The following is a 17,583-nucleotide window of genomic DNA, read 5'->3' on the forward strand; positions in this document are numbered from 1 at the left end:
TTTGTAGTTTTGTGTAAAGCATGCATGTTTGGGGTCTTTTAAACATTACAGACCTGTGACTTTCCTCCCTGGCTCTAGGTGGGTCAGCACTTCTATAAATCAAGTTGCCCAAGTGTCTGCAGGATCTAGGATTGGCCTCCTGACCACTGCCATCATCCTGGACAGCCGGGGGAGGTGGGCAGGGGAAGGGGCCGACACACTTCCTGGGGATGTGGAAATTCTCCTCCACCTTTGCAGCACCCTCCCTAGCACACTGCCCCAGAGGGAGGAGCCCAAGTATTTATACTCCTGTGTCATCAGTTGTTGGTTAAGAGCTGGATTTGGGATGGGGCATGGAGGAGAGAGGAGAGGCCATGTAATAAATTCGCAAGCACTTGAGGCTCTTCATATACTCAAGCTGATTGACTTCTAGAAGCCTGAGGGCAGCCCTTGGACCAAGAGAACAGATGCAGGCTGATAGGAGTGAAAACACATGGTGAGGCTGTATGCATAAAAATGGAGAAGGGCTATGAAGGTATACAGTGGAGCCCTGACAGTGTCTGCTCCATCAGGAAAATGAGAACACACCAGCACCTGCCTCATGTGGTTGCCTTGAGGGTCATGCGAGAACCTGCTTATAAAGCATTTAGCCAAGGTCCCGGAATACAGTTAATGCTCCGTACGGGACAGCAGCTACTCTTTGCGCCATATGCTGAACTGGCAATTTGCAGGAGTGGCACCGCCCCCCGCAGTTGGGCCCAGTGAAGGAAGTGGACAGGAGGCATGGACTGGAAAGGAAAACCTGTAATCCCCAAGTCCCCTGTGCCGAGCAATGGCTGAAACAAGCTGGGGCACTTGGTGCCTTCTCCATAGTGCATTATTCAGATGCAGTGGTGGAAGGAACCAGAAGTGTGGGCCTAATTTAATCCCAGAGCAAATAACACAGGAAGACTTCGCCAAAGGAGGCTAAGGATGGGAACAGGGTAGAGGGAAGAAAGGAGATAGAGGAAGAGGGATGGATTAGTCAGGGTTCTGCAGAGCAACAGAACCGGTAGATACATAACAGGAGATTTGTCATGACACATTGGCTCACAAAATAATGGAGGCTGAGAAGTCCCACCATCTGCCATTTGCAAACCCCAGGAAAACTGGTGGTATCGTTCGGCCCAAGTCCCAAGGCTGGAGAACCCAGGGAGCTGATGATTTAAACCCCAGTTGGAAAGCCTGAGAAGATGGACAAGATGTCCTAACTCTTAGAACCAGGCAGGAAGCACAAAAAGGGATGAATTTCTCCTCCCTCTGCCTTTTGCTCCGTTCGGGCCCTCAAAGGATGGGATGGTGCTCACCCACATGGTGGAGGACCATCTGTTTTTACTGAGCTCATCGAGTCAATTGATACTCTCATCAGGAAACATCCTTACAGATTTACCCCGAAGTCACGCTTCCCCAGCTCTCGGAGCGGCCCTCAGCCCAGTGAGGTTGACACATACAATTAACCATCACAGAGGAGTTTGTAGTCTTATGTAAGGCATAAATTCAAGCCTGACTCTAGGTCCTGAAATGGAGCATTTCCTTTACCTGAGCCCGCAGCTCGTGAGCCTCAGTGGAGGAAAGAAACCACCTTTGGAGCTGTGATCCAGGATGAGCACTGGGGCCAAGATGAGCAGGCCGTGCAAAGAGATGCCCAGCCCTGCCTCCCCTGAGGTCACCTACTTACAGGCTCATCGGAAGGCCATGTGTCTTGCTTACCAGCTCTTTCTCAAGTGTAAATGACAGTATTTCAGAGTTAAAATTACAGGAGGAACAAAGGTCAAAGACCGGGTTAGTTTTCCAGCTAATTTTGTGGGATTTTTTCTGGAGGGTCATTATCATTAGGCTTGCAGAAACTCATTGTATTTCTTTACTGTAAAACCCTCTGCAGATCTGGCAGCTGCAATGGGAGATGGATGACCCAGCATCCAGATGAGTGAATTGTCACATTCAGGGCCGAGCCTGGTGATGTGCACACAGTAGGTGCTCACTACAAGCTTCCTGATTGGAAGAGAGAGCACAGATGGGAGAGAGAGAGAGAGACATGGAAATGAGAGAGGGAGAGAATATGGAAGAACAGACACGAGGAAGGAGTGAGGCAGAGAGGGCTCCTGGGCCCCACAGAGGGACGGGGGTCTCTCCTTGCCTGGGTTGAGTGACAGCAGACCAGGGAGCCCAGGGACAGAGAGCCATGAGCCCCAGGCCAATGGCTGCTCCCACCTCCACTCCTCAGAAGCACAGACCTCTCCTGCCTCCTGATAGGGCTGGCAATTCTGTCAGTTTCCTTTGAGGAAGCTTCCAGAATGAAGAAGAAGCTGCCCTGATCCAAACTACTTTGAGACCGGGGACAGGTCAGTATCCTCTCTGAGCCTTTGTTTCCTCCTCTGTAAAATGGACATCAAGGGGCCCAGTCCCCCAATTCTCCTTAAGTCTTACACTTGACCCACTTTATCCACTAACAATTCTGCTGGCCCCTAAAGGCATTCTGGCCTGGGACCCCTGATCCAGAGACTTCGTAGTGTTTTTGTTCTCTTCTGAGCGTCCAGGTGTTATTTCTGAATCCCATAGAGATACACATGTGATTGCAGACAATCCAAACTGTATCTTGAGATGCATGCAAATAGTAGGAACAGTCCTGCAGATTCTATAGAAGTTTCTTAGCCCCCATTTACTCTTTATTAGATCATCAGCAAATCTCAAGCAGCTTTGTTATTTGTTATTTGGAAATACTGCCACGAAACAGAGAACAATTCCAATTCAGGCATCCTTTGATTGGGATTCACTTCGTGGTTGACTGGAGTATATCTTCAAGTAGCTTTCTCAAAAAGATCACATGAGCATTATATTCTTTGAGGCTTTACTTCTCTTAGAATGTCTTTTTGTTGCCTTTTAACACAAGTGATAATTTGAGTGTAAAGTTACTGGGTCACACACATATTATTTCCTCCATGATTCTGAGAACATTGTTTTAGCATTTCGGGTTGCATGTGAGGAATCTGATTTTTATTTTTCTCAGGTAACCTGTATTTTGCAACCTGGATCCTCGTAGGTTTTTTCCTTCAGATATTGTCAAGGGTATGTCAGTGTGTACAGGAGCTTGTTTTTAAGATGGGCACTATCAGTTCCTTCCTTCCTTGTACACACATCTTTCCCAGATTGAGAAGTGGAATCTTCTTTCCTCCACTCCCTTGATATGGCCAATAGAGCAAAGTGGAAAAGACTTTGTGATGTCTGAGGTTAGGTAATAAGAAGTCTTGAAGCTTAGTTCGGAACCTTTCAGAATGTTCCCTCTGGAGAAAGCCAGCCACCATGTGAAGAAGTCTAGTATTGGATCGAATTCATTCCTTGCCATAATGAGCTACGGGAGAACATTAAAAATGGCGACCCCCAGGCGCACTCTGTCTCCGTGCCTCCCTCACCTGCAACACTCCTGGAAGCCGTTCCTCTAGGGATACAAAATGCTGACACTCTTCCCTCCAATTCCACCCTGCCCCACCCTGAATTTTTGCCTTCTGGAAATTTCAGTCTCTAAATGGTGGCAGCATGGAAGAGTACTTTGCCTACAGAATTGTCCCCCATACAGTGGAGAAAACTCTCTCCCCTCCTCGCTGCCCTGATTTTTCTGGTTGGTACAGATCCTGGCTCTCAGAGACTGGGGTTACAAGTGGGGAAGGAGTTGAGTATTTTCCTCCCTCCTTTTGTCCTGGAGGGGTGCCCTGTTTCAGACGATAAAACTTGAATAGGTTCCCGATTGTTTATCTCAACCCAGCTCCATCTGCCTTATATTTATGGAAATTCCTCCCAGATTCTGGCAACAGGCGCCTGTCAGTCTTGGGTGTCAGCACTGTGAGCTTTCAATTCTTGCTGTCTTCTTAGGTATTTTAGTAGAAAGCTGGGAAAATATGTCTCAGGGGCTGCTACTCGGGTGCCAGTTTAAATCAACGACATCCAGCCTCTTCCTTTTACAGTTTCACCTACTTTTTCACTCATTGACTCATTCAATCAACAAACGTGCATAGAGCACCTAAAATGTACTGGGTACTATGCCATGCACTGGGAATAGAAGGTGAATTGAAGCTTCACCTTGCTCTTGAAAGGGACTGTCTTTTGGAGGAAGCAGATTCATAATTACAGCATTAGTCCCAGGGTGGTGTGTGATTGCTGAGACCTGTATAAACTAGAGAGGCTTGGTGACCTATACAAGGCTGCACGGGAAATCAGAGCAAGATCCAGAGAAGAGGCTGGTTCTCCTGGTTCTCCAGTCCACATTCCTGCCACTATACCTCGCAGGCTCTTCCTTTCCCAAGTTTTTTTTCCCGCAGCTTTCCCGCTGACAGGATAACCCATAACCATTGCTCTCTACCTCACAGATATTTCTTTGTGGAGCTCTGTGTTCTCCCCAGCTCTCACCCAGTCCCTGATCTTCCTCACCCTAGAGCACTTTCCAGGCCATAAACATCCTGTTCTACCAATTAGAGAAGGTGTTCATAAATCTCTGCTATCCCCTCCCAGTTTGGTGGCTTAACTCCTTTGCTTTACTGCTTTGACCAGAGAGTCCTTAGAGCACACAGCGTGAAGTCTGTGGCTTCAGGATCCAGAGAATCTGACTCAGAGCCCTGCTCTGCCACCTCTTTGCTGTGTGGCCTTAGCCAGGTTGCTTACTGTCTCTGAACCTCCTATCTTCACTTGTAAAATGTGAATAATAACACTAGTGTCCCTACTGAGATGTTTAAATGAGCTTGTTTAAATAAGCCATTTAGCATAGTATCTGGCGTACAGTAAGGCCTCAATAAATGATACTCGCTATTTCTGGTATTGTTATTACTGCAAGTGTTCTCCCTGTTAGACTGTGTTCTCCTGGAGGGCAGGGACTATGCCTTTTCCGGGCTGTCTCTCCAGGACCAACAAGTAAGTCATTCATAAATAGTTCAGTGTTTTAATTGACATATTTAAGTCCAATCAAGGTGATCAGACTGCACTCTCAATTGTAAGAAAGTAAACTTGAAAAGGAAGTTGTAACCTAGCAGTTCCCAAGGTAAGATCCCTGGAGCCCCAGTTCTGTAGATTGCTCTGGGGGAAAACAGTTCCTTGTACAAATCAATTTGGGAAACACTGACCCCTCTATCTCTTTCTGGAAAAGTCAAATGAACCTTAGGATTTTAAAGGCTCTGACAATTCCTGCATGAAAGAAACCTGTGGAACTTTGTTGTTCCCCCTGTTGCCCAAACTTAATTGACCCAGAAACTCTTTTCTCATGAAACATCTATTATCATTTGAGCCCCTGATGCACACCATTCCTGAGTCCCATCCTGTAACTGCCACCGTGGAGGAATATACCACCAATTTGATTGCCTTTAGGAATATTTGATAGGGACTAAGTGCACATTTGATATATCCTCATGGGGCACTACCACAAAAAGCTCTGCCAACATCTTTCATGAAGCCAGGAATCTATGGGAAAACCAAAGGCACTGTGACTTCTATTTTAAAAACAGAGTAGTCACCAATGTGTATTTTTTTTTTAAATTCTCCATCTATTGTACAGACCACAAGGCGTAATTGGTTTTCTATAAAGACAGAATGGAGATTGTTCATGGGCACTTACCAAAGGTTACTTGGAACAATGGGACATTTGCAAGGGACCTGAAACCTTGCTCTTGTCATAGTCCCTTTCAAAACATCACACACATTCAAGTTCCTGGCAGAATGGCTGTTTTCCTTGTCTGGTAAGAAATACGACACGGAAACTACATATTTATTCTTTGCAATAAATGTTATGTTCAAGGGGTGCCTGGGTGGCTCAGTCGGTTAAGCATCTGCCTTCTGCTCAGGTCATGATCCCAGGGTCCTGGAATCGAGCCACACGTTGGGCTCCCTGCTCAGCGGGGAGCCTGCTTCTCCCTCTCCTTCTGCCCTTCCCCCTGCTGGTTCTCTCTCTCTCTCATTCTTTCTCTCTCAAATAAATAAATAAAATCTTTAAAAAAATGTTATGGTCAAATGAGATCTGAGGACTCCCAGAATTCCCCCCTAGCATGTTAAGTTGGAACAAGAGAGAGGCTCATTTCTCCCTCCTCTCCCCTGTACACCCATAGGCATCTCCAGCCCAACCAGTTACTTTTCACTTCACAGCCTGTGCCGTGTCTCCACGTAACTCTCTGCCTTTGCCATCACTGTTCCCCTTGCCTTGAACTCCTTTTCCCTCACCAGCAATAACAACCACCACCATACACTTATCACCTACTATGGGCCAGCCTCTGCTAAGAACTTTACAGCTATTGCCTGATTTAATGGAAGTTTAGGACCCCCAATTAAAAGCTAGGGAAACTGAGGCATCAAGAGGCTACATAACATGCCCCTCTTCACACAGCTGAGCAGGGGTGGAACTGGGATTTGAACCCAAGAAGTCAGGGTCCAGCCTCCCTACATTTGCCCTTAAGTGTTCCCAGTTGATTTTTGTTTTTATTGAGTTGAAATTCACACAACATAAAATCAACCATTATGAAGTGCATGATTCAGTGGCATTGAGCACATTCATAGTGTCCTGCAACCACCACCTCTGTCTAGTTCCAGGACGTTCTCAGCACCCCAAAAGGAACCCCTGTACCCACTAAGTCACTCCCCACTCTCCCCTCCCCCTGCCTCTGGCACCCACCCACCTGCATTCTCCTAGTTATTTTGCCTGTCCTGTCGAGCATCCAGTTCCCCTTTCTGGAATAATGCCTCATTTTCCTGTGGGGGAATCATTCTTTGCTTACACACAAAACTGCCAGGACTTGCGTTCCTGCGGGACAGTGGCTGGGTCTTGCTTACTTCTATGTCCCGAGTGATCAGCCCTGAGCACAATGCTTGTTGAGACAACACAAGCTGGGAGTCCCATCCAACTCTTTCCAGTTGTTCTTTGCCACCAGTTGAATTTATCGAGGCCCTACTATGTGCCACTGAGTGAATCCTCAGAATACCTCTATGAGGACACAGGAAAGATTACCCCTATCATACAGATGAGGAAAAAGAGGCTCGAAAGTTAAAACCATGTTTTCTCTTTCTTCTGTGCCTTTGTAACTGTTGTTCCCCTTGCCTTGAAAACCCTTCCACCAGAATTTTCTGCTCCCAATGCTCTTGCCATCTCTCCCCTGCTTTTTTGGGGTCTGGGTTTGCTCCTGTGTTAAAAAAGCAGAAACCCAACACACAAAGGAAATTCACACATTCGTCTTCTTATAAAGCCACCCACGCTCCTTCGGACCCCCAGCTTCTCTGCTTTGGGCTGAGAGTCTCTCGGCTTCAGGAGCCTCCTGCTAATCGGAAGCCCTGGTCTACAGTTTGTGTGTCTTTGATGAATAAAAAATGGAGACATGAATTAATTATTACTTAATAAATTCAGTTTGGTTGACAAAAGTCTTTCAAAACATAAGGCCCCCAAGTTGGAGCCAGCCCAGATGTCCGTCAGCGGGTGGCTGGTGAAGTAAGTGATGGCATGGTGGCATGCCAGGGAGGGAGATGTATGGGCACGGACGTGGAAACATGACCAGGATGTGGTGTTAGAAGGGAAAAGAAAATTGCAGAAGAATTTGGACTGCACAAACTCATTCTCATGGATAGAAGAGAAATACACATGTGGGAGAATGTAGATAGAGATGTATATATAGATATAGATTCACGGAAGCAATTCTAAAAGAACACTGTTTTTTAAAAAAGATTTATTCCTTTATTTGAGACAGAGAGAGAGAGCATCATGTGCGTATGAGTGGGGGGAGGGGCAGAGGGAGAGAGAAAATCTCAAGCAGACTCCCTGCCAAGCACAGAGCTTGATGCGGGACTCCATCTCACGACCGCAAGATCACGATCTGAGCTGAAACCAAGAGCTGGATGCTCAACCAACTGAGCCGCTTAGGCATCCCAAGAACACCTTTTTTTAATTGTGGTAAAATACACAAAATTTGCCATCTTCACCATTTTTAGGTGTGCAGCTCAGTGGTATTAAATACATTCGCGATGTTGTGCAACCATCTCCACCACCCATCCTCAAAACTATTTTCATCTGTAAAACTGAAACTCTGTCCCCATTATACACTAACTCCCCATTACCTCCCCTACCATCTGTCACCCACTATTCTATTTTCTGTCTCTATGATTGTGACTACTCTTGAGTACCTCGTCTCAGTAGAATCATACAGTATATCTTTTTGTGGCTGGTTATTTAATTTAGCATAATGTCATCAAGGCTCATCCATGTTATAGCATGTGTCAATTTTCTTCCTTTTTAAAGGCTGAATAATGTTCCATTATATGGACATGCTCATTTTTCTTATCCCTTCAGCCACTAATGGCATCTGCATTGCATCAGCATTTTAGCTATTGTGAATAATTTTGCTAGAAACAGGGAAGAACACCAGATTTTTAACAAGACTAATCTTTGGGTAGGAGGAGAGAATTATGGGGAAGTTTTACTTCCTTTCCCTCACTGCAAATAATTTAATTATCAAATGTACAAAAATATCTAAAATCTAGAGAAATCCCTGACTCCCACAAACATCTTACAGAAGTATAGCCTCCGTTTGGGGTATATTTTTTCACATGTTTTTCTTTGCACATGTGAACATATAATATGCATATAAATAGTTTCAGAAAGTGAAAACCAAACTGTAGAATCATGCAGCTTTACCCTGTCCACGGACGTCGTATCGTGGGCATCTTTCCAAGTCAGTTCATATAGATTTACTTCATTCCGTTCAACTGCTTAATATTCCATTACTTATATGCTCCAAATATATTTAACCAGTCCTTTATTGTGTAAACTTAGCATTTAAGTTGTTTCCAGTTTTTTGTTGTTATAAATTATGTTGTCATGAATATCCTTGAACAGTTATCTTTGCACAGGGGAGTATAACTGTTGCAAGACAAGAACCCAGAAGCAGAATTGTTGCTCCAAAGGGCATACACTTTCAAAATGTGGATGGATATTGCCCAATTGTCTTCCAAAAGAGTTTGTTCTGATTTACCCCCATCATCAGCATGGATGGGGGGTACCTTTCCACACATTCTCAACCAACACCAGATTATCTCCCACTTTTTAATTTAATACAGAATTATTATTCTTATGGTTTCAATCTGCCATCTTTGATTACGAGTGCAGTTGGATTCAAGTTTACTGGCCAGTGGTTTTTCTTCTGAGAATTTTTCTGTGCTTTGCCTACTTTTTGTTTAAGGGGGAGGCTTTTCCGTTTCCTTAAGGCTTTCCCTTTCTACATGATGTCATTTGATTTTTTTATTACAACTAGCAAGTTCAAGTCTACAATCCCTTATCTAAAACCCTTGGGAAAGATGTGTTTCAGAATTCAGAATCTGTTTGCCTCTTGGAAAGGCATCGGGGTCCATGTGGCTTATCTAACACTCCCAGGAAGTCTGGGGCAACCCCCTTATACTCAAACACATTAATATTTCTGCAGTGAAAAGTATAAACATTCCCACAAAGTGGGATGAATAAGGAATATAAATAGCCTCACATCCTTTCAATTCAGGTTTTGCCACCAAATGTGTTAGCAATAAAAACTCACAGTTTTCAGAGTTTTTTGGACTTTAGAATTTTGGCTAACAGATTGTAGACCTGTTTCTGTCACTTTTTTTTGCAGAAAAAAATAGTAAAGATTACTTTTAAATTAAATAAATAAAGGCTTACGCAGGGAAATGAATGGGAAGGGACAAGATCAGGATTCCTTCTTCCATCTGCAGGCTTTGAGAGGATCTGGGCAGGTGGGATGAGGCGCAGATGTTTACACTTAGCCTGAGCTCTTAGGGACAGGAGCACCTACGTCCCTGTCACTGGCAACTTTACCTGGCTAGCTTCTGCCTTCTCCCTTGAACACTTTTTCCTTTTCCAGCCCAGCGGCCCTAACCCCACCACTCATCCCATATCCCTCATGTCTTCCTCCTGTGCCCAGCCCAGCCGGGACCACTTTCCCAGCAGCCCCTTCCTTTGCTCCACACCCGAATGCAGTTTGAAATTAATTCAGTCCCACGGAGTAACCCAGCTGGAAGTGCTCTCCCCTTCCCGTTGTCCAAGGGCGGAAGTCAGTGATTTCCATGAGAAGGCCCTGATGCTAATTCTTCCCCCAATATATAAAACCAGGTGCTTCCAGGAACTGTAAATATGAATCTACTTTAGGCTTTTAGAGCTACTGTGGAATTGAATAATCATAAAAGATATTTCTTCCATGGAGATTTATGCCCTCCATGCACCCCCACCCCCAGTTCCCAACTGATAAAAAAACCATATTTTACCAAAATATATCTCCCATCAGCGGTCCTGGAACACCTCACTAACTGACTATATTTATTGGGAAATGAGTCACATTAATTTCAGGCGTCATCCTAATATTATATTTATGACAGACTGTGTGAGCTCCAGCAAAGGCCCTTGCCTCGTTCCTGGCATACATTCTCTGTTTCTGCAAATACATATTGTAAACACTGCCTGGAGAGATAAAATCATAAAACCAAAATAGGTTATCTTTGGAAAATCTGTTAATCCTAATCAAATAAGACAACCGCTTGCCTGATTTGAGAAGCTGAGAGGCCATGCCCAGGGTCTGTGAGAGTATTTCTCTTGGAACTTTCTTATTCCCAATCTCACTGCCCACCCCCCCACCCCGACCCCTGCCAAATTGTGATGTGACTTTTTCATGTTGGGGAGACCCTCATAGAGAAAGAGGTTTGACTTATAAATCCTGTCAGTGAATAGTTGCTCAATGCACAGAAAGAGAAACCAGGGGGAGAGAGGAGACCTGAAGTGGGATAAAATGGTAGCCAGTTTGTCCAGTGAATCCATCTTATGTGGCCAGATGCAGGCAAGTGTGGGTATGGACCCAGATAGAGAAAATGCAAACTGCCTGCCCCTAAGGATGCTATTACTTTGGACAAACCAGAGAAAGAGAGGAACAGGGGGGCCATTCTCTAATGCCAGGAGAGAAAGACTCGAGGGTTTATAAGAATAAATATCTAATAATTATCTGTGCAGCATGATGTACACACACACACACACACACACCATTGCAGCTGTCATGTCCAGTAAAAGCCACCATCCAGGACAATCTCCAGTGGTGATATTTTTGGGGAAAGGGACAAAGGGCTTTGTTCCACTTTGGGGTTGTTGTAGTCTGATGCAGCTGTTTCTGCCTCTCTTCCATACATTCCTGTATCTGAGAACAGCACCCCTCACCCCTCCCTCATCACAATCCCAGCACTTGGTTGAATCCGCCTCAACCCTTGGGTCCAAGGATGGACACATGACTTAGACCTGGCCAATCAGAGCTTGCTATCCTTCTGGCTATAGCAGTTGCCTCCGGGAGAGATACATGACCCAGGACTGGCTAATAAGAACAGCTCAGATACCTGGCCCCAGATATTGGTACAGGAAAGGGCAGAGCTTAAAGCCAGGTTGAACAAAGCCACTCCAGAATTTCTGCTGGAGCTTTAGGGAAGAAAAAGACAAACTCTCCTTAGGCTGGGGCTTTTGAGGGGTTGGATATAGCCTTGTGTGCCTAACAGCCATTTTGCTACCATGTGGGAGAACCTGCCTGAGAATAAAGACCAGAGAGGAAAACAGAGTGGAGTGATGGAAAGCCAGATTCCTAGTGATGATAAAGATGATGACAATAATCCTAATACTAATAATGGTTAACTATAACTCTAGTATTGTGCTTACCATTGTGGAACTCTTCTCTAGAAACTGCGCCTATAGTGATTCATTTGGTCCTTCTAACCACTCTAGGAGATAGGCACTTTTATTACTTCCATTTCACAGGTGAGGTGACTCAGTAAGTGGTAGAGCCAGAATTTGAACCCAAGTCATCTGGCTCTAAGTCTGTGTTCATAACTACTAGGCAACACTCCACAAACACGTATTGCACACCTACTACGTGCCAGGCTGTGTGGGGCATGGAGATGATTCAGCCCTGATCCCTAGTCTCCACGAGCTCGGGGCCCAGGAGGGGCATCAGGAAAGCCGGCAGCCTGGCCCATTGGCTGTGACCAAGAGTGACTGTGGTAGCTGTCCTCGGCTTGTGACTGCTGCACCACCTGCTTCGAATTTTAGAGAAACTCATTCTCTTCAGGAGAGCAGCTCCAACCCTAACAGGCCTTCAAAAATGTCAGGGGTATTTTTAGTCTGGAGAGTTGGTAAGTCCAGTGGCAGATTGGAGAAATGAGACTGTGCTCTGGGGAGTTGAAATGTGAAGCCACAAGAAACTATTTCAGGGAAGGCCTGGCAGCTTCAGGGAGACACAAGGAGAGAAGCCAGGCTGCTGGGCATCTGGAACTGGGGAGAAGGGTCACACTCAAAGGGCCTGGGCCTGGAACTTTCCCTGGTCCACTCCCAGGAGGGTATGAAGGTCCTCCAGAAAGTGACACCTTAAAAGGTATACACAGGGAGTAACAACGAGATGGCCAAGTGAGCAGAAAACACAGGGGGGGGGCCCTTTAGTCACTCAACAGACTCATGTGCCAATTCCCCCGGCGCCTGACATACCATCAGAGCTCAAACTTTATGCTGAATGAATGAGTACCCAGTCCCTAAAGGAGCATCCAGGCTGGCTCAGGACCATGCTAGAAGCCAAGAATACAAAGGAGACAGCACAGCCTCTGCCCTCTTGTAGATGGAAGTGAGAAACTGTAGAGGGCTATGGTCAATAGTACCGCAGTTTGGTAGCCCCATGGGCCGTGGGAACTCCGTAGAGGGCCACTTAGACCATTTGCAGGGTCAAGGAAGGCTTCCTGGAAGGGGTGACCCTTGAATTAGAGGCTTGAAAAACAATTTGAAGTGGGCCAGGCAGAGAAGGGAGTCCAGTGCAAAGGCATAAAGGTGTATCAAGAAGAAAAATAAAGTAAGAAATAACAAATTAGGGGTACCTGTCTGGCTCAGTTGGTAGAGCATGTGAGTCTTGAATTCACAGTTACGAGTTCAAGCCCCGCATTGGGCATAGAGCTTCCTTTATTTTTTTTTTATTTTGTTTATTTATTTGAGAGAGAAAGCACATGAGTAGGGGCAGAGGGAGAGGGAGAAGCAGACACCATGCTAAGTAGGGAGCCTCACGTGGGGCTCGATCCCAGGACCCTGAGATCATGACCTGAGCTGAAGGCAGACCCTTAACTGACTGAGCCACTCAGACACCCCTAGAGCTTACTTAAAAAAAAAAAAAAAGGCTAATTACAAATTAAATAACAGCTCCCTTTTCTTGTGCCCTCCCTGAGGGCCAGACACTGTGGTAGGTATATAAAGGCCTGACCTCATTCAATCCTTCACGCAACCATAGGAGGAAATAGCTATTACAACCTCCAACTTACAGAGAGAAAATCTGGTCCCAAAGAGTACAGGGCATGGACTCTGGAGCCAGGTGGCCCAGATCTGAATCCTGACGTTGACACTCACCAGCTATATCACTTGGGGCAGCGACTTCTCCTGGGCCTGGGGTTCGCCATATGTACCATGGAGAGATAATAACAGCTCCTCCCTCCTTTAGGGTTGTTGTGGGAGTCCTACAAGCAAAGGGCAGCATCGAGTCCTTGTTCAGTAAGTGTTGAAAAAATGAATGGAGACGTGAAGGAATGAAACCAGGGCTCAGAGAAGTATAATAACTTTCTTTTTTTTAAGATTTTATTTATTTATTCGAGGCGGGGGCAAGTGGGGAGAGGGACAAGCAGACTCCCCACTGAGCACAGTGCCCAACAGCAACACGGGACTCAATCCCATGACCCTGAGATCATGACCTGAGCTGAAACCAAGAGTCCACGCTTAACTGACTGAGCCACCCATGTGCCCCAAGTATAACTTTCTAAGGCCACACAGAAATTAAAACCAAGGTCAGAATTTGAATCCAGGCCTGACTCTGGATTCTGAGCCTCTCTTCTTTATTGGCAACTCAGGGTTTAGTAAAATCAAACAACAAGGAAATTTATAACCTTTGAGGCTTGAACGGATGGATAGAGTGATTACTTTGTGCTGGGAACCAGGCTGAGAGCTTTCCATGCATAATCCCCTCCCTTAGGCCTCACACAACCCCATGGGGTAGACGAGAATACTTTCTTCATTTTACAGATGAAGAAACTGAGGGTCAGAGTGATTATGAGACTTGCCTGAGCTGCATAACTAGCAAGTGGCCACGCTGGGATTTGACTCCAGCTCTGTGTGGCCAATTCATGATCCGGGCACACACAGCTGTGAAGTTGATAAATGATTGTGCTGGAATGCACAGTTGGCTCACACACACTCCTCGTTCTGTCCTCACCACAGCCTTACGAAATAGCTGGTGAGTTGTCAGTGTCATTTTTAAAGACAAGGAAACTGAGGCTGAGAGGCTAATTAATTTGCCTAAAGCCACACAGCTTGTTGGCTGCAGTGCCCTCATTCCAGCAAGCCTCAGTGACAGTTTGTCAGACCAGCAGCCTCCAGACCCGGGCAAACCACAGACCCCAGCCCCCGGTTTTCACAAACAGCTTCACTGGACTCAGCTAGGTCCAGAGCCTCTCTCCCTCCTCTCCCCTCCCCCTGGCCCCACCAGCCATGGGCTGTCTGTGTTCTCCAACCCTGAATGCACTTCCATCCCTACGGCCAAATCATCTGTTTGCTAGTGCCCACCCCTTTGGTCTCAAGGCCACTGTCCCTTCATTTGAAGCGGATTCCCTGGTGCAGGGCCCGCACTGAATACACTTCCATGCAGCAAGGAGCGGCTGCGGTAGTCAGCAAGGCCTCTGGGGCTCGAGTCAGTTGCAAGGCTCCACATCTTGTGGCCATAGCAGGCAGGCCTGGGAGAAGAAACCTCCTTGATCTTGTCCACCCTGCTCTTCCAAAACACGTCCCTGTCCATCCTCTGCTTTTCATCTTGCTGACGCTGTCGTGGTCCTGGATGGCACCTCTCCGGTGTCCTGCTGTGATGCCTCCTTCCCCCACCCCCTCGGTGCAGAGTCCCTTCTCCCCTGGCAGCCACACCTGAGCTCTGCTTAAAACCCGCTGGTGCCACATAGACCCAAGAGAATTGAAAAACAGGGACTCAAACAAGCATGTGCACCAGCCAAAAGGTGGAAACAACCCAAATGCCCATCAGCACATGACTGGAGAAACCAGGTGTAGTCTAGCTACACAATGGAACATGATTCAGCCATAAGAAGGAATGAGAGGGGCTACACCGTGGATGAACCTGGACATTATGTTGAGTGACAGAAGCCAGAAGCAAAAGGCCACCTATTGTATGATTCCCTGTGTATGAGATACCCAGAATAGATAAACTCACAGAGAAAGAAATCAGATTGGTGGGTGCCGGGGACTTGGAGAGAGGAGGAAATAGGGAGTGACTAATGGGTGTGGGGTTTCCATCTGAGGTGGTCAAAATGTTCTGGACCTGGATAGAAGTGGTCACACAACATTGTGAATCTACTAAATGAGACTGATGTTCATTTTTTTTTAAGATTTTTATTTATTTATTTGTCAGAGAGAGCACAAGCAGGGGGAGCAGCAGAGGGAGAGAGAGAGAAGCAGGCTCCTCACTGAGCAAGGAGCCTGATGTGGGACTCGATCCCAGGACCCTGGGATCATGACCTGAGCCAAAGGCAGAAGCTTAACGACTGAATCACCCAGGCGTCCCTGATGTTCATTTTTAAGTGGCTAATTGTGTGTGTGTGTGTGTGTGTGTGTGTGTGTGTGTGTCTGTGCGTGTGTGCGCTCTCCACTTAGGAAAATTTTGTTTTTACTGTGGTAAAATATATATAAAATTTATCATTTTAACGCATTTTCACCATTTCCATCACCCCAAAAAGAAATTCTATACCCATGAAACAGTCACTCTCCCGTCCCCCTCCCTCCAGCCCTGACAACCACTAATGTGCTTTCTGTCTATGGATTTGCCTGTTCTGGACATTTCATATAAATAGAATCACAACATGTGATCTTTTGTGTCTGGCTTCTTTCACTTAGCATCATGTTTTCAAGGTTGATTCATGTTGTAGCATGAATCAGTGCTTCACTCTTTTTTATGGCTGAATACTAGTCCATTGTATGGATAGACCACATTTTATTTACTCATTCATCAATTGATGGACATTTCAGCTGTTTCCACCTTTTGGCTATTGTGAATAGTACTGCTGTGAACATTCGTATACGTTTATTTGTTTGACTATCTTTTTCCAGTTCTCTGGCGTAAACACCCAGGAATGGAGTTGCTGGTCATATGGGTAGCTTTATGTTTAACCTCGAGAACCGCCAAATTGTTTTTCACAGTGGCTGCACCATTTTACATTTCCTACCAGCTGTGTATGAGGGCGTAGGGTGGCTCTGAGGTTTCGATGCAGTAATACATCTGGAGGGTTTAGCCAGGACTTGAAACATAGTAAGTGCTCCAAAAATATGAGTAGTTGTGATTATTTTTGTAAACAATCATTACTATATACCTCCTCTAGGCCAGGCCCTGGTAGGCGCTGGGGGAACCAAGATGAATACAAAATTATTCCTTTCAAGGAGCTCCTGTTCACCGGAATGACTTCCCTTTGGACTATTCTGAGTAACTGGTTTGATGAACAAAAACAACAATGACAATAATAATAATAATAGCTACAAATCTAATGCCTGCTTATAACATGTCTAGCGTTGTACCAGTTTCTTTATTCATTCCCCTGATGTGGTCCTCACAACAACCCTGGGTGTAGGCAATATTATCATCCCCCTTTTACAGATGAGAAGATTGAGCCTCCAGTGGGTTGAGTGTGCCTGAGCCTCATGGCTGGCATGGAGCCAGGGTTGGAAGGTGAGGCCGGTGCCTTACCAACTGCCCTCTCTGGAATCGAAGGCTGCGTCTGTTTACTCTTGATTCTTCCCAAATCTTGGGATTAACTCAATTTTGGGCTTTGCACAGACCACCTGGATTCTAGCTGTCGGTTACAGCATACAGGGGCATCCAGTGGGCAACATCTGGCACCAGTCTCAAGCTGTAGGGCCAGGCCCTGAAGGCTCAGTCTTTGTTGAGTTCAAGGGGCCACTTTTTAGGCCTGAATTCAGGAAGTGTCTGGGCCTCCAGTATCCAAAGAACAGGTAGGTGCTACATTGCATTTGATTCTTCCTCTCAGGCTATAGGACTTTCCCTCCTCAGCCCCCCACGCCCTCCCCAGCCATCAGCCACCTCCTTGGTGGCCCTGCCTCTTGGTGCATTCATCCTTCTCTGCCAGACTCCACTATCCAGTTTGTGCTCAGAAGAACAACGCCCCACCCGGTCTGCCTTCCATGTTGCCCACGCATCTGATTCTAAGAGGGGTTGGGAGGGGCTCTTTCTGCGGGGCCCCAGTCGATATGGACTGCTGGGTGGGTTTCCATGAACCAGGATTCACCCTGAATTTCTGGAACCTTCCAGACCAGCTAGCTGGTGGCTTCCCTGGCAGTGCCAGCTGGGGGACTGAAATAACTGTGCTCAAGGCCACATCCTCAGGTCCGCAGGGCCAAAGAGACACCAGTCACAGGGTCTGTGGGCTTAGGGGAACACTTCACACCACAGAAGACACCCTGAGGCTCTGAAGACCCCAGGAATGAGCCCTCTCTGGCCC

At 46.3% G+C, this 17,583-nt stretch overlaps 1 protein-coding gene across 2 annotated transcripts in view; it reads left to right on the forward strand.

Annotated features, from left to right (window-relative positions):
- CUX2 (cut like homeobox 2) overlaps nt 1–17,583 on the forward strand; it is a 324,656-nt gene that overhangs the window by 13,851 nt on the left and 293,222 nt on the right. The window contains exon 2 of one of the 2 annotated variants that reach the window (XM_027575570.2): nt 13,521–13,570. The exons of the other annotated variant lie outside the window; for it this stretch is intronic. The gene's annotated coding sequence lies outside the window, so the exon portion shown is untranslated. The remainder of the gene's footprint in view (nt 1–13,520; nt 13,571–17,583) is intronic. 2 annotated transcript variants of the gene reach the window in all.

Source organism: Zalophus californianus, chromosome 14 (assembly GCF_009762305.2).
Source record: "Zalophus californianus isolate mZalCal1 chromosome 14, mZalCal1.pri.v2, whole genome shotgun sequence".
Lineage (NCBI taxonomy): Eukaryota > Metazoa > Chordata > Mammalia > Carnivora > Otariidae > Zalophus > Zalophus californianus.